This window comes from Cibotium barometz, chromosome 54, assembly GCF_041138505.1.
Source record: "Cibotium barometz isolate CiBa-2024 chromosome 54, ASM4113850v1, whole genome shotgun sequence".
NCBI lineage: Eukaryota > Viridiplantae > Streptophyta > Polypodiopsida > Cyatheales > Cibotiaceae > Cibotium > Cibotium barometz.
Genome location: NC_141099.1, coordinates 35,587,209 through 35,609,329, shown reverse-complemented (window position 1 = coordinate 35,609,329; position 22,121 = coordinate 35,587,209).

The following is a 22,121-nucleotide window of genomic DNA, read 5'->3' as shown; positions in this document are numbered from 1 at the left end:
ATGTGGTAATATTTGTTGTAGACTTTGCTGAGAATTACTCTTTTAAGGAGCAAAATGAGATAAAGTCAATGCATTTATATTCAAGCCAAGTGTCCATATTTGTGCATATTACATACTTTCGGATTGTAGGTGACATCCACAAAATGATTCACTTTTATATCTTTGATGATAAGAAGCGTGATACCCATTTTATGCAACATTGTTTCGTGCTACAATATAATTAGGTATTACCCTATGGTATTCCCCTACAACATTATTGGGTTTGGTCTGATGGTGCTTTGTCTCAATTCAAAGCAAAAAGTCCTTTCTACTTTAATTAGGTATTACCTACCCTATGGTATTCCCCTACAACGTCATTGGGTTTGGTTTGATGGTGCTTTGTCTCAATTCAAAGCAAAAAGTCCTTTCTACTTTATTTCCAGGTACAATGCCACCACATGTTTGCAAATGACTTGGAATTTCTTTGGATATGGTCATAGAAAGGGAGAGCACGATGGTGCAAGGACTGTGGTGATGAAGAGAGCACTAACTAATGAACAAATCAAGCATAATGGTGCTAAGCTCCAATGTGCAGCTGATGTCATAAAGCTTTTGCAAGAAATGCTCACCAACTGGAGCCGAGTCCACATATGAATCACAAGCTCGGTACGTTAGTAGAGTATTTTGGGAGATAAAGTTGGGTGATATAGATAGAGATGAGGCATGAAATGTCAAGGCTGTAACAAACAAAAGATCCCTACATTCAGTCTCTGCATACTCTCAGCACAATCCAACAGCATTGAGGGTGCGTCGGTTATCATGTTATTGTAGTAATTGTATGGAACACTTACGGCGTAGGTGTAGCAACAATCAGTCTCATATTCATAGCTGATTGGTAGATGGCACTGAAGAAGACAATGTTGACATTGATATTAACATTGAGGAGGCCACCTACGAAGGGCACCATGATACCCTTAGTGATGTCCTTCTTGTAGGATACAATTTCATAATGATAGGTGAAAAAGGAAATCTATAGAATGCGGACTTCTACATTCTGAAATGCACAAAGGAGAAAGAGCTCTGTAAGAAACCTACAAAGGGGACGGATGGGAGAATGCCATTGCACAAGGTTTTTTTACTGTGAAAGGGTTCTTCTATGCACCTAAAGATGAGTAAGCCTACGAGTTGTGGGATTACAAGTTGGAGGCCTTGATAGTGACGCATCTTGTAGTACGAGTAATCAAATTTCCAATGGACACCTAGTTTACAAAAACCTATTTGTCCTATCCCCTAAGGTACATGAAGTTGTGTACAATAGTATGCCATTCAATTTTTAGCATACTTGGTAGATACAAATCTGTGTAAAACAGTATGCCATGCAATTGTGTGCATACTTGACGTGTTTCTATCTGTGCTCATGAAATTTAGTGCTCGGGGACTATGTATTATGTAGCTTTGATGATTTAATTCTCGTGAATATTTGACTGGATGCACGTAAACCTTGTCAGAATTAAGAATTTGATGATTTGAGGTGGTTATGTTTAGAAGCTTTAATGATCCATCTACCAAAAAGAATTTCGCCCCCATGGGGGTTTGTTAAAAAAAATGTCCTTACTAATCGTGCTAATTCCCTTTTCAACTCGATATTGTTAAAAAATGCTGAGAACACTTGCTTTGAAAATGAGAAAATTAATCCTAAATTGGGGATTTCAATTAATACAATATCGACACATGGAGACACTTAAGTAGTCAATAACAGTAGTAGAAATGACGCACAAAGAAGAAGAAGAAGATGACTTAAAAGAATCTCAACACTTCGAGTCTAATTCATACATACATCCGGTTTTGTTCTGTTTATGATTGTAACATATATTGTGTAATCATACACCATACTTTATAGTTGATCTGCGTTGAGAGGAAGTAGGCTTCATGAGGAGGTGGGCTTCATCTTCTTTGGTGGGCAAAGAAGGAAGTGACAAGTCCCCCAGTTCGTTCTCATTAGGTGGACTGGCTTCCAATGGGATTATGCTCATGGGTGCTACTGCATCAACACCGACAAGGGATGTACTTGTGGGAAACGTTTCCTTTTCGGCCTCTTCCCTCTCCTTTGTTGGATCGATAGCCACCTCCTCTTCAACTACATCATCCTCGATTGACACTTGACTGCTTGGTAAATCTGTTGTCTAGGGCTCACAGTCTTTAGTAAGGAGATGCAGAAAACAAAGAAATCCATAATTGTATTGGAGAAGGCGATAATTTTTCAAGTGTAATGGACATTTCTCCTCTACTCTACTACCGCAGCTGGGGATCTTTTCAAGACAGTGGTTGAGCCTTCTTTTCATGACTTTGTTTGTTGCAAAATCACATGGATGAACATTTCGTTCACCGTCAGACGTCATGATGTTGCTAGAAACTATCTGTTCATGTTCCTGCTCCTAGTCACCAAGAAGAATCCTAGAAATCTTAATAATGTTCTCAAAGAAAGGAAATTCTGCATTGAACATTACAAACAATTCAGGAGCACGGTGGTGGCAAGTGCATTGTATAGGAACATATACAACTTTTTTGTGCAAGACTCGTCCGCCTCGTCACCAAATTCCAAGAGAATGTCCAACTCAAGAGCCGACATGCCTAAAGGAACATTTTAGTTGATTAGGAAGAGCACGCTTAATATATAAGGGGTCATTACCTAGTAATAAGAGACTTAGGTGATGTATGCGAGCACCTTGTCGCTTGGTACTGACCATAAACCAAAAGTATAGAAAAGGGGTCAATATCAAGAAATTAGGGGCTACTACAATAACTGCGATCTCCCTAGCACTTGGTACTAACTCCTTCTATATAAACGGATAGACATGGGGGTAAACATGAGGCCATATGGAGCGATGTCCGAGAGCCCCTTACCGCTTTTCGTACTGACATAGATAACAAAATGTAAGTTCCCAAAAACAAAAGAGGGTTAGTATCAAAGCGATTAGGGGCTTACGCGATGCCTACAAGTTCCCTACCGCTTGGTACTGAGCCCTTCTGTATAAAAGGACTTGGTACTAACTCCTTCTATATAAACGGATAGACATGGGGGTAAACATGAGGCCATATGGAGCGATGTCCCCCACGAGCCCCTTACCGCTTCGTACTGACATAGATAACAAAATGTAAGTTTCCAAAAATAAAAGAGGGTTAGTATCAAAGCGATTAGGGGCTTACGCGATGCCTACAAGTTCCCTACTGCTTGGTACTGAGCCCTTCTGTATAAAAGGATAGACATGGGGGGAAACACGAGGCCACATGGATCATGGAGTCAGTACCAAGCGATAGGGGGATTGCACGATGTTCGCGAGCCCCTTACCACTTCGTACTAACCTAGATAACAATATGGAAGATCACAAAAGGAAAAAAAAACAAAAGAGGGTGAATATCAAGCAATTAGGGGCTTACGCGATGCCTGTGAGTTCCCTACCGCTTGGTATTGACCCCTTATGTAAAAAAGGATTGTAAGATTCCTCCCTCCAGCTTTTAAGATGTAAAGATATAAGAACCTCCCCTTCAGTCTCTATAATTATCCCCTAATTCAGAATGCAAGAAAACATTGTTTTACCCTATTTTGGTCTAGAGAGAGAAAAGATTCTAGAGAGATAATACAGGTTTGAAATATTTTTGGATAAGTGTTTTCTAGAATGCAAGAAAACATTGTTTTACCCTATTTTGGTCTAGAGAGAGAAAAGATTCTAGAGAGAGATAATACAGTTTTGAAATATTTTTGGATAAGTATTTTCTCCCAGCCAATAGAAAGAGATCCCCTAAAGCAGAATCTTAAAAAGAGTTTTCCAATGTGCATTAGAAATTAATTGAATATGTGTATTGGACATCTTGGCCTAGGGGTACATAATTTTAAAATTTTGATTAAGGTCCAAATAGTGTTCAAAAGGGGTCAATAAGGTTAATCCAAGTGTTGGGATAAGAAAAAGGCAAAGAATAAAAGAAAATCCCCCAAAAATGAGTAAATTCTCACATAAGATGAAGAGTTGACTAGTATTGGGTTTATTAGTAAACAAATGGAAAAATGGAATTTTTGACACCTCAGAATGGGGACAAGGGCTCATGAAGGAGGCACCTAGAAATCTCATCAAGGGGGAATTTTTAATTCAAAAAAATGAGATATTTTTATCTCTCCTCTCTCCTCCTTTAAACCAAATAAAAAAAGTGAGCCAAACTAGTTTAAAACTTATCCAAAATGGATCAAACTGGAGCTGGAAGCCTCTAGATTCTAGTTGGACTTGGTTGGTGGCCTCCCTCTTCTATAAATAGACCCCCATTCCTTTGTATTTTCATATTGGAGTAACTCTATGCTAGTGTAATTTTCAGCTTAGTATTTTTCTATTATTTCTCTACCTTGCCTCTCCATTGTGAAGCTTGGAGCTTCACCAATCCTCTTCTTCTCTTGGAGATTACCCTCTTTTACTTGGTGGCCAAGCTTCTTCTTGTGGGCTTCACATTTCCCTAAAGAATCAAGCCAAAAACCAAGGGTAAGCCTAAAACAATAGTGTTTTACTCTCTTCTAAATGGTAATCTCCTTCCCAATCTTCCTAATGCTTGGGAAGCATTTTAATCTATGGTTTCTTCTTTAAAACTATGTTTTTATTGATTATATTGTTAAAATGAATTAATGCTAATGTTTTATGCTCAAAAGTAATGTTTTCATTTGCAAATCTCTCTTTTTGTAAGAATACTCACCTTTATGGATTAATCCTTCTTGGAAGGATAGATCTTAGTCCTAATCTCATTTTCTTAACCAAATCTCTAGGCGTAACAAGCTAGAGATAGAGATTAAGAATTTTTATGACTTTTAATCTAATTAAAATGAGGATTAGTTCATTTATGGCAGAATTTTTATTATAAAAAAACACCAAATGACGGAGTGTGGGTTGACTCATATGTTGAGATATCGAGCTCATCTAGTGAGGCGGTGGACACTGATGACCCGCCTGGGGGATAGGCCCCACACTTACACCACTGGCATGGTTGGTGAGATCTTGGGTGATATGCGGCCAGTGGGATGACAGGCTGTGTGACAGCCATTCTAGAGACTGGCATAGTTATAGCGCCAGCTCATTTAGTCGGGTTCACACTATAGAGAACTCGTGTATGTATTGGTTGAGTACCTTTCATATTATGTGTACTCTTATTCTTGTATATGGTGTGTTGAGTGTTGAGTGAAGAAGAAGAAGATTTTCAGCCTCTCACCTTGTGTGTTCTCTATTAGGGTTTTGCGAGTGTGTGTGTGTGCTTGCAAAGAGCTCAAGCTCTCTTCCCCCCTGCATCTTTTCATGGTATCAGAGCCTGGTTCGTGCTAAGGGCTGAGCTGCAAGCAAGAGAACCACAGGAAGCGGTACGAGGGTAAGAGCTTCAACTACTCTTCCCTAGTGTGTTGGTGACTACACCCTTGTCGGGAGCTCTACGGGAGGCACCGGTAAACGGTCTCTGATTGAAGAGCTTTCTTCGTGGGAGTAAAGCTATAGGGCAACTATACAATCCTACCAGACTACGATTTTCGGGCCGAAAACGCGTTTCGGGCACGTCTGGACCTCCGTTTTTCAGAAAGCAGGCGATTTTGAGCACTGCGGGTAAGTCATCGATTCTCTGCAGAACTCTGTTTTAAGAACTGCAGGAAGACAGATTGACTGTGCAGACACTGTGGGTGCTGCAAAGAGGTCTACAGTTGCCATTGGGTGTATGTATGCACATTGAAGTCACTGGTTGTGACATTTGAGAGTACTACAGTACCGCTGCAGAAAATACAGCATTTGTGCAGGAAAAAACTAGAGTGCAGTTTCTGGTAAAATTGTGTGTTTGGCAAGATGTCTAATGATGGCATAACACAAATTATGGCTGAGAACCTAGATAAGAATAACTTCCATGCTTGGAGGTTCAGGTTGACGAATTTCCTGATGGGAAAAGGCTATTGGGACTACATAGAAGGTGAGCATGAAGAGGCACCGGAGATACCGGATATAAATCTGACTGCTGCAGATGTGAAAGAGTTTAAAGACTGGAGCCAAGGAGTCAGGAAGGTTATGTATTGGCTCTCCATTAGTATACAGGACACCATGATTGGGCACATTCAAGATGCCAAGTCCCCCAAGGAGGCGTGGGACACCTTGGTAAAGCTTTATGAAACAAATACCAAGGCACGCAAGATACAGTTGAAGAATGAACTTCACACTGTGGAGAAAAAGAGCATGTTTGTGAATGACTATGCGTTGAAGATAAAGGGTATTGTGGAATCCCTTGCATCTATTGGTGTGTCAGTAGATGATGATGATAAGGTGGAGGTCTGTCTACGTGGTCTCGGGCCACAATACAAGGCGTTCAAGACGTCCATTCAAACTCGGAAAAACATTCCCAACTTTACAGATTTGGTGTCTATGCTGATTATCAAAGAGAAGAGCTTGGGTGAAGACCAACAGTCTTCACAAAGCAAAAACAGTTCAAAGCAACAGGCCTTCTACACGAGTTCAGGAAGAGGACGAGGTAGAGGAGGCCATGGACGCGGTCAAGGAGGTGGCCGAACAGGTAATCAAAATTATGGTCAGCAGCAGCAACAACAACAACAGTCCCAGAATCAACAACAACAACAACAACACGCAGGTGGAAGAGGCAAATTCAGAGGCAGGGGGAGTCAAAGAGGCCGTGGAAATTGGCAAAGGCAATATAATGATGCACGTGAATGCTATTATTGTGGTAAGCCTGGACATGTGCAGACAGAATGTTATAAGAAGCAGGCTGACATGCAAAATGGGAAAGTGCAGCAAAACAACTATGCATCCTCAAGTAGAAATAATGAGGATAATGAAAGGTTGTTTGTTATGCAGCATGTCGTGAATGCCATGTCTGAAAATGTTGATGCAGCACAAAAAGATAATGTATGGTATGTGGATTCAGGCGCTTCATGGGGAGTGGTTCAAGGAGATGAAAAACCCGGAAAGACCAGGTTTTGTGGAAACACAGGGGATGGCACTGCTCATCCAATTGTCCACGTTGGAGATGTGCCATTGTCTATGCAGGATGGCAAAGTGAAGTATCTTGCAGATGTACTCCATGTACCGAACATAACAAAGAATCTGGTTTCAGTTGAACAGATGATTGAGCAGGGTTTGCAGGTTCGGTTTAACCCTGATGGGTGTTATGTTGAAGATTTCAAAGACAAGTGTAGGTTGGTTGCAAAAGGCAACAGAGTGGGCAGAATGTTTACGTTGAATGTAGACATGCTTGAAATGAGTGCTGCGATGTTTGCAAATGGTTCAGAAATTGTTGCAGACACAAACATTTGGCATAAAAGGATTGGACATGTAAATGTGCAGAGATTGAAGTCTATGCAGACAAAAGGAATTGTGACAGGACTGCCAAAATTTAAAGTGGAAGGTATGCAGAAAATTTGTGAAGCATGCCAATTTGGGAAGCAAACAAAGCATGTGTTTCCACGTAGTAACAGATATGGGAGCAGAAATGCATTAGATGTTGTGCATTCAGATGTATGGGGTCCTAAGAAGACCATATCTATGGGAGGCTGCAGGTATTATGTGACTTTCATTGATGACCACACAAGGAAAGTGTGGGTATATTTCATGAAGGAGAAGAGTGAGGTGTTCACTCACTTTCAGAATTTCAGAGTTTTGGTTGAAAAGCAAACAGGGAAATATGTAAAGTGCCTAAGGTCAGATGGAGGGGGAGAGTACTTCTCCAATGAGTTCTCTGAATTTTTGAAGAAGAATGGTATTCGGAGACAGTTTACATGCAGATACACTCCGCAGCAAAATGGAGTTGCTGAGCGGAAAAACAGGCACATTGCTGAGATTGCGCGAGCATTGATGGAAGAGAAGAATATGCCGCATTGCTATTGGGCTGAGGCTGTTTCTACAGTAGTATACATCATGAACAGGACTCCAACTGCAGCCATACATGATGTAACTCCAGAGGAGAGGTTTACTGGCAAAAAACCAGATTTGTCTCATCTGAAAGTCTTTGGATGCATTGCATATGTGCATGTGCCAGATGAGCTGAGAACTAAGCTGGATCCAAAAGCTGAAAAATGTGTGTTTATTGGATATTCCCTTGAGCAAAAGGGATACAGGTGTTATAACCCTGCTACACGTGAGTTGAGGGTAAGCAAAAGGGATACAGGTGTTATAACCCTGCTACACGTGAGTTGAGGGTAAGCAGGGATGTTGTCTTTGATGAGATGAGCAGCTGGTATGCTGCTGAAAAAGAAGCTGTTGGGGCTGATTTGAGTGGAAGTGTGGTTGCACAGAATGCAGGTCAGCAATCACAGTCTTTGAGTGGACCAGGAGAGTCATCATCTAGTGGGTCTGTTGATAGACCATGGAGTGGCAGGCTGCGTCATAATACCAGCCCTGGAAATGTGATTACTATATCACGTAAAGGAAAAGAGAAAGTGGTTGAGCCCCTTGGTATGCCTGACATTTCTGCAGGGCATTCTCATGTTGATGGAGAGTCTAGTGGCTCAGATATGAGCCTTGAGTGATGAGGAGCTTGGGATCCCAGCTATGAGAACACCTGGTGTAAAGAAGGCTATGGAAGCCATGAATGAAAAGCTGCGAAGATCAGGGAGAGTGAAGAACCCTGTGCAGAGATTTACATATGATGGTTATGTGGCACATCACTATGCATATATGGCAAAGGTTGTGCAGGTTGTAGAGCCCACATGCATTGATGAGGCTGTTGGAAATGTGTGTTGGGAGAAAGCTATGGATGAGGAGATGGATGCACTATATGGAAATGAGACTTGGGATTTAGTGCAATTGCCTGAAGGCAAGAAAGCCATTGGATGCAAGTGGGTGTACAAAGTTAAACATAACAGTGATGGGAGCATAAACAGGTACAAGGCTAGATTGGTAGCCAAAGGATATGCACAGATATATGGAATTGATTATGAGGAAACTTTCAGCCCAGTTGCCAAGATGGCAACGATGAGAGTTGTGATAGCAGTGGCTGCGTCAAAGCAATGGTCTTTACATCAGATGGATGTAAAGAATGCATTCTTGCATGGGGATTTGCAAGAAGAGGTGTATATGTTGCAGCCACCTGGATATGAGGATATGGGTCACCCCGAGCATGTTTGCAGGTTGAAGAAAGCCTTGTATGGCTTAAAGCAAGCACCAAGAGCATGGTCTGACAAGATTTCTGAATATCTTGTCACTATTGGCTTTCATGTAGCCAATGCAGATTTCTCGCTGTATGTGAGACATGGTGATAGAGGAGTTGTGCTTGTTGTCATCTATGTAGATGACTTGATCATTACGGGGGACCATGATGCAGAGATCTTTGATGTAAAGATCTTACTTAGACAGAAGTTTGAGATGAAGGATCTGGGGGAGCTCAGATATTTCTTGGGCATTGAGGTGATTAGGTCACCACATGGTATTGGATTACTGCAGAGACAGTATGGCTTGGACATGTTGTCCAAGTATGGTATGACAAGCTGTAAGCCTATTTCTGTGCCATTGGATCAGAATGGCAAGTTGAGTGCAGATTCAGGAGAGATCTTGGAGGATCCTACTATGTACAGGAGCATAGTAGGAAGTTTGATCTACATGACGATCATCAGACCAGATTTGAGCTATGCTGTTGGGTTGGTGAGTCAGTTTATGCAGGTTCCACGAAAACCGCATTTGGATGCAGTGAGACGCATACTGAGGTATGTGAAGTCTACTTTGCATTGTGGACTATTCTATGAGACTGGGATAGAGATATGTGTACATGGGTACACAGATGCTGATTGGGCTGGTAGTATCTCAGATAGAAGATCTACTAGTGGATTCATGTTTTCTTTGGGGAGTGCTGCTGTGACTTGGAGCAGCAAGAAGCAGCCTACGGTTTCTCTATCCAGTACAGAGGCCGAGTACAGAGGAGCTGCTATGGCAGCATGTGAGGTAGCTTGGTTGAGAAAGCTACTTGCAGATTTGGGTCTATCAGTAGACAAGTTGTCATTTTCTGTGACAACATTAGCAGTATACAGTTGGCCAGGAACCCAGTCTTTCATGCTCGTACGAAGCACATAGAGGTCCACTACCACTTCGTTAGAGAGGTGGTCTTGGCAGGAGACCTTGACCTTGTTTATGTCAGCATAGAGGATCAGATAGCTGACATCTTTACCAAAGCATTGGGTACAGAGAAGCTCCGCAGATTCAGGGCTTCGCTTGGTGTACATGAGATGGAGTTGAGCTCGAGGGGGAGTGTTGAGATATCGAGCTCATCTAGTGAGGCGGTGGACACTGATGACCCGCCTGGGGGATAGGCCCCACACTTACACCACTGGCATGGTTGGTGAGATCTTGGGTGATATGCGGCCAGTGGGATGATAGGCTGTGTGACAGCCATTCTAGAGACTGGCATAGTTATAGCGCCAGCTCATTTAGTCGGGTTCACACTATAGAGAACCTGTGTATGTATTGGTTGAGTACCTTTCATATTGTGTGTACTCTTATTCTTGTATATGGTGTGTTGAGTGTTGAGCGAAGAAGAAGAAGATTTTCAGCCTCTCACCTTGTGTGTTCTCTATTAGGGTTTTGTGAGTGTGTATGTGTGCTTGCAAAGAGCTCAAGCTCTCTTCCCCCCTGCATCTTTTCATCATAGACATATGTATGAATGGGGTCAATAACTCCTCTTGCTCTACTTGTGCTTGTTTGCCAATGCAACATGCTTCACATACTTTATCAACTTTTTGCATGGATGGTTTGCCCAAAACCATACCTTTTAATTTCAGCAAACACATGCTATCGAAATTTAGATGACCATACCTTTTATGCCATAACTCTGATGGGGGTAAGGAGGCTGGCCTATCAACTGGTAATGCTGATAGTTTTGCTACTCATCCACTCAACTTGAAGAGTTTTCCATGCTTCTGACTTCTTTCGACGACTTTGTAGCTGCGTTAAGGATCTCTATTTTTACTTTGAAGGCTTTATCCACCATGACTCCAACTAAGAGGAGGTATTTGGGGAGTGAAGGCACCAAGAGGACATCTCCAAGCTGCTTCCTTTCCTTTGTGTTTAGCTCAAGGGGAACTTCTCCTTTACTTGTGATAGAATCAACAGTGCTATCTACAATATAAATTAAGCCATCATGAGTAGAATCCAACGTAGAAAAATGTTCAGCATGAGAAGTTATATGGGAGCTAAACCTACTATCAATCCACCATGTTTTTCCTGCTTGTTGCCATGGTCTACATGACTGGCCTCAGTCATGTCTTCAATAGAGAGAAAAGTGTTGGCATTTGTGAAGCTTTGAGAGCTTCCATCTTCAGCATAGCTGATTGATTTTCCCTTCAGATAAGCTTACTTTTTCCTATAATCTTTTTCCCTTCAGATAAGCTTACTTTTTCCTATAATCTTTCTCAAAATGTCCATATTTTTTATTGTAATCAAATTGAATGGAGTTATGGGAAGTTCTACCTCTTCCTCTACCTCTAGGGAATAGCCACCTCTACCATTAGAAGAATAAGTACCTTCATGAGTACCTTGATCATTGTTGTTGTTGTTGTGTTGATAGTTGTTATGTCTTCCTTTTCTTCTTTGATTATTTGATCTTCCTCTACATTTTGTGTGAAGAGGGCTTTGTCAGTGTTGATGAAGTGCTGCTGCTACCATGGATGTTCTTCATAGCTGCTTTCCTTTGATCCTCGTCTCCCTAAGGATCTGTTCCATTTCATCTAGTGAGGGTTTTTCCCTTAGAATGATGAGGCCTTGAACAAGACTTTCATAACTTTCCTTCATCCCATGGATGATGATTGTAGCAAGCTCGTTGTTGTCGAGCGGATAACTTATCTCCCACATCTGTCAGTTGTGTTGCTGATGCAGATCTTTCACCTACTTGATGAAGTATGTAGCAGTCCCATTGGGCTTCCTTGTCTCATGAAATTTATGCATAATTAATTTTTATGCTAAAAGTGGAATTTTATATCAAAAGTGAAATTTTGAGTATTATCATTTCTTAGAAAATGTGGAGAATCTATGGAAAAATTTATATCATTAGATAAAGAATTTAGGCATAATAAATTTTATACTAAAAGTGGAGTTTTGAGAATTATTCATTTGACTGAAAAATAAAGAAGGTTATGCACAAATTTTTAGATTCATTTAATTTATGAGAATTATGGAAATGATTCATTTATATAAAAATGAATTAGTGTTTACGCTGAAAGAGAAAATATGGGTATAATTGATTTTGAAAATCCCATGAGGTCATATGCATAAATCTTTTATTCAAAAAGAAGAATATTAAGTATATTTTATTGAGATAAGCATGAGAAAATATTCATGGGAATGCATCGTGAAATCATGGATAAAATTTTAATCAGAAGAGAAATCACGAACATAATTAACTTTTGGAATTACGAAGTATATGTCTAGATTCTCAAAAAATAGAATCTTAGGGTACATTCTAAATGGAAAATGGATTTCCCAGAAAAAGACTAGAGACACGCTTAGTTGGATGAATCTGAATATTTGTGACTGACTCATTCCTAGATTCCCTAGGAAAGAAACTCTTGTAAGGATCGAGGATCTGAAAGAGAATGGAAATTTAGACTTAACTGAATTGAGTCGAGAAAATTTATCTTTAGCCAAGTAATGGCCGACTTAGAAAGTCCCGTCAGTATAAAACGTAGGGTAACTATACAAGTTTTTAATCTGGTTGATGTGTGGAAAGATGGATGTGGGATGATTTTAATGGATGTGAATTGATGTGGGATGATTTTAATGGATGTGAATTGATGTGGGATGATGTGAATTGATGTGGGATGATGTGAATGGATGTGAATTGATGTGGATGATATGGAAATGATGTGGATGATATGGAAATGATTTGGGATGATGTGAATGGATGTGAATTAATGTGGGATGATGTGAATGGATGTGACTTGATGTGGAATCATGTGAGTAGATGTGAATTGATGTAGAAAAATGTGGGATAATGAGAAATAACGTGGAATGATACCTGGAAATGGAATACTGAGGATTATGATGGAAACACTGTGGTTTTATTGCAATGCTATTTTGGAGATAGTTGAGTCTAAGAAAAGGCAATTTCATATTGGGTGTGTAAGTGGTGTGTCTATTTAACTTTTGCATGAGAGCTGGCTAGGGGGCCTAGTGGAAACTCTTTTCCCTGGTACCCGAGACAAAACATAACCAAATTTATATAAGGGATCATATAGAGGTTGGGTAGTTGGCTAACCCATGGGATTGGATGGAGTTAGGCTAGACTGATGGATTCCTATAATAAAATTCAATTCTGTTAAAGTTACGATAGTTAAAGTAAGTCACATGATAATCCTTGTTCTAGATATGATGACATTTGCCTTATAACACCAAGGACCGTGACCACCTATATATAATGTGGTTGAGTTGTAGTATACCCACGTTATAATGAGTTCTGTATATGAAGGGATCTTTATCCCAAGATTCTGTGAGGGTTGACCAAACTTTAAGGAACCCAAGAATCAGTTGGATATAAAGTTTAACTCCTTTCATATTTGAAGTGATCTTTTCACTTGAGTGTCTTGGTTAAGTTGGAAAAAGAGACTTAACAAAGAATTTTCTTATTGATAGGATCATGGATCGAGGTCGTCGTGGTAGAAATGTTAGCCTCAACACGATGAGGAAGAGATCAACCCAGATGTTTACAAAGCTCTTCATAGATCTCAGCCTGGACCTTTCAAAGGTGAAGGGGAGCACTTGGGAGAAATAGTAGAGAAGTGGATCGAAGCTATGGAAGAGTACTTCGATGTCACTGGTTACAATGAAAATATTAAGGTGGCTCTTGCCAGGCTGAAGATCGTAGAAACAGCCAGAGTAGTGTGGAGGAACCACTATGAGATGAACCGCTTGGATCAGAACACTTGGGATGATCTTAAAGCATACCTCATAAGGAGATTATGTCCTCCAGGCTTCTTAGAGACAAAGATGAACGAGTTCCTAGAGCTAACCCACGGAAGTCGAACTATGGAGGAATATCACCAGGCATTTGCTCTCCTCCTCAAATACTCCTCAAATACTCACCACCGCTGTTGGATGAAGAACATATGATGGCTAGAATGAATGAACCCTTGGACGCCCTGGTGAAGAATGCTAAGCCAGTTTCTATGGCTGAAGTAGTGCGGATGGCAAAGGATTTTGCCAAGGCCTTTGTTGTCAAGGTCCCATCAAAGCCAACACCATCATCTTTCAAATTCCTAACCCCGAAAGGTGATTCCAACTTTCTGCCTCCTAAGAGACAACAAGGTCCTAGTCAAACCTAGGATACGAGAAGTTACAGAATGGAAGGAAGGCCTTTTCCTCAGAACACAATTCCCTAGAACTCAACTTCAAAAGTTCCACCCTTGAACAAAGGAATTAAATGCTTTAACTGCCAAGGATACGATCATCGTAGCATAGATTACGAGACTCATTTTGGATTAAGGTTTTTAGGACAAGGAATTCAAGGATAAAGATTCCAGATTCCAGCTCCTTCCTTCCAGAGTAATCAAGGTCCTTCTCGTCAAAATCAGGGAAACCCAAGAGGTAGACTCCCTAACCAATCCTTAGCCTCAATGCAAAGTAATGCAAGACCCCAGTTTAAGAATTGGAGAAATCTAAGAGAGAAGTTCCCAAACCAGCCATCTACTTCCAAGGCAGTAATCCAAGAAGAAGAAGAAAGAGATTATCCTCCAACTACGAGATGAGGACATCTCACGTTTTTTAAGTGGGGTAGGATGTAAGATTCCTCCCTCTAGATTTTAAGATGTAAAGGTATAAGAACCTCCCCTTCAGTCTCTCTAATCATCCCCTAATTCAGAATGTAAGAAAGCATCGTTTTACCCTGTTTTGGTCTAGAGAGAGAAAATATTCTAGAGAGAGATAATATAGTTTTGAAATATTTTTTGATAAGTATTTTTTCCCAATCAATAGGAAGAGATACCTTGAAGCAGAATCTTAAAAAGAGTTTTCCAATATGCATTGGAAATCAATTGAATATGTGGACATCTTGGCCTAGGGGTATATAATTTCAAATTTTTTTGATTAAGGTCGAAATAGTGTTCAAAAAAGACCAATAAGGTTAATCCAAGTGTTGGGATAAGAAAAAGGTAAATAATAAAACAAAATTCTCCAAAAATGAGTAAATTCTCACATAAGATGAAGAGTTGACTAGTACTGGGTTTATTAGTTAAAAAATGAAATTTTTTAGTAAAAAATAAATTTTTTTAGTAAAAAATGGAATTTTTGACACCTCAAAATGGGGAGAAGGGTTCGTGAAGGAGGCTCCTAGAAATCACATCAAGGGGGCATTTTTAATTTAAAAAATGAGATATTTTCATCTCTCCTCTCTACTCTCTCCTCTCTCCTCTCTACTCTCTACTCTCTCCTCTCTCCTCCTTCAAACCAAATAAAAAAAGTGAGCCAAACTAGTCTAAAACTTGTCCAAAATGGATCAAACTGGAGCTGGAAGCCTCTAGATTCTAGTTGGGCTTGGTTGGTGGCCTGACCCCCATTCCTTTGTATTTTCATATTGGAGTAACTCTATGCTAGTGTAATTTTTAGTTTAGTATTTTTCTATTATTTCTCTACCTTGCCTCTCCATTTTGAAGCTTGGGGCTTCACTAATCCTCTTCTTCTCTTGGAGATTACCCTCTTTTACTTGGTGGCCAAGCTTCTTCTTGTGGGCTTCACATTTCCCTAAAGAATCAAGCCAAAAACCAAGGGTAAGCCTAAAACAATGGTGTTTTACTCTCTTCTAAATGGAAATCTTCTTCCCAACCTCCCTAATGCTTGGGAAGCATTTTAATCTATGGTTTCTTCTTTAAAACCATGTTTTTATTGATTATATTGTTAAAATGAATTAATGCTAATCTTTATGCTTAAAAGTAATGTTTTGATTTGTAAATCTCTCTTTTTGTAAGAATACTCACCTTTATGGATTAATCCTTCTTGGAAGGATAGATCTTAGTACTAATCTCATTTTCTTAATCAAATCTCAAGGCCTAACAAGATAGAGATAGAGATTAAGTATTTTTATGATTTTTAATCTAATTAAAATGAGGATTAGTTCATTTATGCTTATTTTATGATAAGAAAATTCATATTTAGTCATTCTAAAGCGAAAGAGAGCTTGGGCTAACATTCTTATAATTATTTTCATATGGAAGCCATATTTGGGTATTTTTCTCAAATAAATAAGGTGCTTAAATATAATTATGTTTATGTTTAAACTTAGGTTTATGCATAAACTAATTTTATGTTAAAAGTGTTATTTTAACCATTTTTAATTCATAGAAAATGCATGGAAGTTATGGCAAAATTTATCAGTAGAAAATGAAGGTTTAGGCATAAATAATTTTTATTCTAAAAGAGGAACTTTGAGTATTATATTTTCATAGAAAAAACAAGGAAACTATGGCAGAATTTTTATTATTAAAAAAATGAAATTTATGCATTTTTAATTTCTCATTTCATAGAAAATATGAAAAAGTTATGGTAAAATCTTTATCATTAGAAAATGGAATTTATGCATAAATAACTTTTATATCAAAAGTGAAATTTTGAGTACTATCATTTCCTAGAAAATGTGGGGAAGCTATGGAAAATTTTATATCATTTAGAGAGAATGAATTAAGGCATAATAAATTTTATGCTAAAAGTGGAGTTTTGAGCATTATTCATTTGCCTGAAAAATAAAGAAGGTTATGCACAAATTTCTAGATTCATTCAATTTATGAGAATTATGGAAATGATTCATTTAGATAAAAATGAATTAGTGTTTATGTTGAAAGAGGAAATATGGGTATAATTGATTTTGTATATCCCATGAGATCGTGTGCATAAATCATTGATTTAAAAAAAAGAATATTGAGTATATTTTATTGAGATAAAAATGAGAAAATATTCATGGGAATGCATTGTGAAATCATGGATAAACTTTTAATCATAAAGAGAAGTCACGAACATAATTAACTTTTGGAATTACGAAGTATATGTCTAGATTCTCGAAAAATCGAATCTTGGGGTACATTCTGAACGGGAAAAGGATTTCCCAGAAAAAGAGTAGGAACACGCTTAGTTGGATGAATATGAATATTTGTGATGACTGACTCATTCCTAGATTCCTTGGGAAAGGAATTCGGAACTCTTGTAAAGGATCGAGGATCTGAAAGACAATGAAAATTTAAACTTAACTGAATTGAGTCGAGAAAAGTTGTCTTTAACTGAGCCAAGTAATGGCGGAGACTTAGAAAGTCCTGTTTGTATAAAAAGTAGGGTAACTTTACTTTTAATCTCGTTGATGTGTGAAAAGATGTGGAGTGATGTGTGAATTGATGTGGGATGATGTGAATGGATGTGAATTGATATGGGATCATGTGAGTGAATGTGAATTGATATGGGATCATGTGAGTGAATGTGAATTGATGTGAAATGATGTGATGTGAATTGATGTAGAAAAATGTGGGATAATGAGAAATAATGTGGAATGATATGGGATGATGAGAAATGATGAGGAATAATGTGAAAGGATGTGGAATGATGAGGAAAGATGAGAATTTTGATTGGAACTATATTTGTATATATGAAACCTATTTTTTTTAAATTATTTTATGTCAAGTATACTCGGGGAAGAATTTTGACTATTTTGTGGAATGAGGTCATTGGGGACCTAAGTGGAAATGTTGCAACAACTGACGGAGAGTCAAAGAAGGAAGTCTCTGTGGCAAGATCGATCGAGGTCTTGAGGACGAGCCTCGGTTCGGTTAAAATGGTGAGCTTTTGGTATAGTGGATGAGAGACCAAGGAAGCAGCCTATGACTGAAGCGCTAGGTGACCTGGACAAAAAGAACCTAGAGGGTGCTGACCGACCTGGACAAAAAGAGCCTAGAGGGTGCTGACCATACGGTGCTCGGGCTCTAGGTCGCCCAAGATACCCACGCATGCAACGGGGAAGAAAATGAGTTGGAGTTTGTTTTTTGAACATGGGCATAGATCTGGTTGATTGGCCCTGCTGGTCTTCAATGGATGAGTTCATGGCTCTTTTACATGGATCTTGTTGGTTGATCTAGCTGATCTTCAACGAAGAGTCCATATGGATTTTATGCGATTATACTCCCAGGTACTATGGGCTAAGAACTATTTAAAAGGCCCCTGAATGAGCACGTGGTGAGCGTTCTAATTGCCGATGATGCGTACTGTAGATCAGCTGTACCATCCAGCACCTTCTCTCTGACAAAATGATAATGGACCTCTATATGTTTGGTCCTCGCATGAAACAGTGGATTCTTGGCCAACTGTATACTGCTCATGTTGTCACAATGAATGACAACTTTGCCATCAATAGGCTCACCCAAATCTGCCAAGAGACTCTTTAATCATACTGCCTCACAAATAGCAATGGTTGCACCCCTGTATTCAGCCTCTGTACTGGATAAAGCAACTGTAGGTTGCTTCTTGCTACTCCAACTCACCATGGCACTTCCAAGTGTAAAAGCATATCCACTAGTAGACCTCCTGTCATATGAGCTACCTGCCCAATCAACATCTGTGTAGCCATGTATATCCAAGCTTTTACCACTCTCATAAAGTAGACCATAATGTGCAGTGGTCTTTACATATCTCATAATGTGTCTCACTACATCCAAATGTGGTTTTCTGGGGCTCTCCATAAACTGGCTTACTAGCCCCACAGCATAACTCAAATCCGGGCGTGTGATAGTCATGTAAATGAGACTACCAACCATCTTTCTGTACATAGATGGATCATCCAACTCCTCACCATAATCAGCCCGTAACTTCACATTTTGCTCCAAAGGTGTACTCATAGGCTTACACCCTGTCATGCCATACTTTGCCAACGTATCCAATGCATATTAGCGCTGTACTAACCATGTACCTGCATGATCTTTGACCACTTCAATTCCAATAAAATATCTCAACTCACCAAGGTTTTTCATGTCAAATTGCCCACTCAATTCTTTCTTGACATGCATCACATCTGTACCATGATCACCTGTGATAATCAAGTCATCCACATAGATGACAAGTAAAACAATCCCATGATCTGTCTTCTTCACATAGAGTGAAGAATCTGCTGTAGAGATCTGAAAACCAAGTGAGATAAGATATTTGCTCATCTTATCACTCCAAGCACGAGGTGCTTGCTTCAAACCATATAATGCCTTTTTCAATCTGCATACATGAGTGGGATATCTTGGGTGTACATACCCTTCTGGCTGTGCCATATACACTTCTTCTTGTAGATCACCATTTAGAAATGCATTTTTGATATCCATTTGATGCACATCCCAACCATTAGCTGCAGCCATAGCAATGACTATTGTCACTGTGCCCATCTTAGCCACTGGACTAAAGGTTTCATCATAGTCCAAACCTTGGGTTTGTGCATAACCCTTAGCTACCAATCTTGCTTTATGTCTCTCAATAGAACCATCAGATTTGCACTTCACTTTGTAAACCCATTTACATCCAATAACATTTTTATCCTTTGGTAGTGCAACCAAGTCCCATGTGTCATTATGGACCAATGCGTCCATCTCAACATCCATTGCTTTCTCCCCATACATGCTCTCCAATAGCCTCTGTATAGCATGTAGGTTCCACATGCTTCACCATAGATGTCATATATGCATAGTGCATAGCAAAATCTTGATATGTCAATCTGTCAACTGGATATCTGACTCTTTGGGATCTCCGTAATGCATGCGGTTCACTCTAAACACCTGTCACTCTAGCATGTGGTGGCACATATCTATCCTGTCTAGCACCAGGTGTGCGTAAAACAGGTATGCCAAGCTCCTCATCCAAACTCTCTGAACTAGATGACTCATAACCTGTGATTCCAATTCCTTTAACCTTCTTCTTTCCTTTATCCATAGCACTACTCCCAGTGCTCACACTCTCATGCCTCAAACGTCCTGACCATGGACGTGCAGTACTACTCTCAGCTTCTGCTGGCCCAGACATAGAAGTAGAACTAGAACTTGATTGTGGCAAGTTCACAGGCACATCAGCCTCAAGTGACTCAATGACACCCTCATCCTTTGCTTTGTACCAAACAACTAGCAAGCTCATCAAACACCACATCTCGTGAGATGACCACTTGTCTAGTTTGTGGATTGTAACATTTGTATGCCTTTCGATCGTGTGCATATCCAACAAATACACACTTCTCTGCCTTAGGATCCAACTTCCTTCTTCTTTCATCAGGCACATGTACATAAGCTATGCATCCAAAAACTTTGAGGTGTCCAATGTCTGGCCTATAACCTGTAAGCCGCATCTCTAGCGTGCTTCCATGAATGGCTACTGTAGGTGTTTTGTTCAATATATGCACTACAGTAGCACATGCTTCTGCCCAATAATAATCTGGCATGCTCTTTTCATTGAGCATTGCCCTAGCCACTTCACATATGACTCTATTCTTTCTCTCAGCCACACCATTTTGCTGAGGTGTATACCTGCAAGTCAATTGTCTTCTTATTCCATGCTTCCTCAAGAAATGCTTAAAAGCTTTTGAGGTGTATTCACTGTTGAGATTCAAGCTCGATATGTCAGTGTGAGCCAGCTATGCTATGTGCTGGCAGATTAGGTAGGAACATGTGTGAGACATAAATGACCGCGTGTCCAGCTGGTCATAGTGTGTGGACATTAGCTAGGGTTAGTAGAGTGTGGACACAACTCATTGTGTGTTGTGTGGATTATGGATTAGTGTATTATGCTTTGTGTGAGAGTGGACATGGCTTCCCTCTATGGTTAGGGTTTGCAATATACATTAGGGTTTGCTCCTGTGTGTGTATCTCCTCCCCCTCTACCGATCTTTCAACATGGTATCAGAGCCTTGTGCTGTTTATTAGGGTTTATGAGTGAGTGAGTGAAGAGGGAAGAGAAGAAGCTGTGAAAAGAAGCTGTGAAGCTGCCATTGGAGCTGTGAAGCTTGGAGCACACCAAATACTATCAGATCTGAAAGCTTGGCCTACCGGGTAAGGTCTTCTAAACATCCTTGAGCGGATTGCAGGTGAAACAGGCAAAAGCAAAGCAAAATAGAGCAAATCAAAGCAAAGAAAAATTCTGTTTTTTGAAGCTTTCCATTAAAGCTTGGGAACATTGATGTATGGTGGAAATACATGTAAATCTGGCAAAGCAAACATGTATCTGACAATGAGAGATGTATTGGAAACTTCTATGCAAGCCCTACTCTGATTTTGGAGCAATTTACATGCATTTGATTGAGTGAAATTACTGGTTTTTTGAGCTCTCACAAAACAGAGAGAAGAAAGTCAAAAATTGATGCATTTGGAGCCTATTTTTGGTGAAAATCAAAGCATTGGTGGGTTGCACACATACCTAGGTGTCTTGGGCACCCATTACTATCATCAATTGTCAACAAAAACTCTCCAAAACCCTTCTACAGCAGGCGGCGCAGCCATCTACAGAGAAACAGAGCTGAAAACTGTCCGTCCTGACGCGAGGAGATCGATTACTCATTGGTTGCTTGATATCTTCCACAAATTCCTTAGCAATTGGATGCTTTACATCTTGGAGAAGAGGGCTATGTCATTTGTTTGGTCAATGATGCTTAATTGAGCTGGGAATGAGCTGATTAAAACAGGCTGTCCACTGGGTGCAGAGAAACAGAGCATTTTAATCGAGCAATTAATCTTTGGTGTTTTACAATTGGACAAATTCCTCTTACATGGAGTTGATGGATACTATTGCTAAGCCAATGAATGCCTGGTTGCTCAATTTGGTCAAATATTGAAGAAATTAGAGCCAAATCATTACTGGTTTTTTTGGTTTTTCCAAAAACAGAAAAAGGGGTTTTCAAAAATTGATAATTACACATGTCAGATGGAGTTGATACTCAACATTGAGGTTCATTAGGTGTCAATGCAAGTTGCCTATACTTGATTGCACCATTACATTGTGATTTGGAGCCTTGGAAGGCGTGTAAATTCAGGGTATCCCGCACTGTGTGAGTCAGTTCATCTCGGATGATTACAGGTTGATTTTCTACATCAAATTTGGAGTTTGTTGGCTACCTTGGAGTATCCGAAACATTCATTGGAGAGTGGTTGAGTTGAGGAA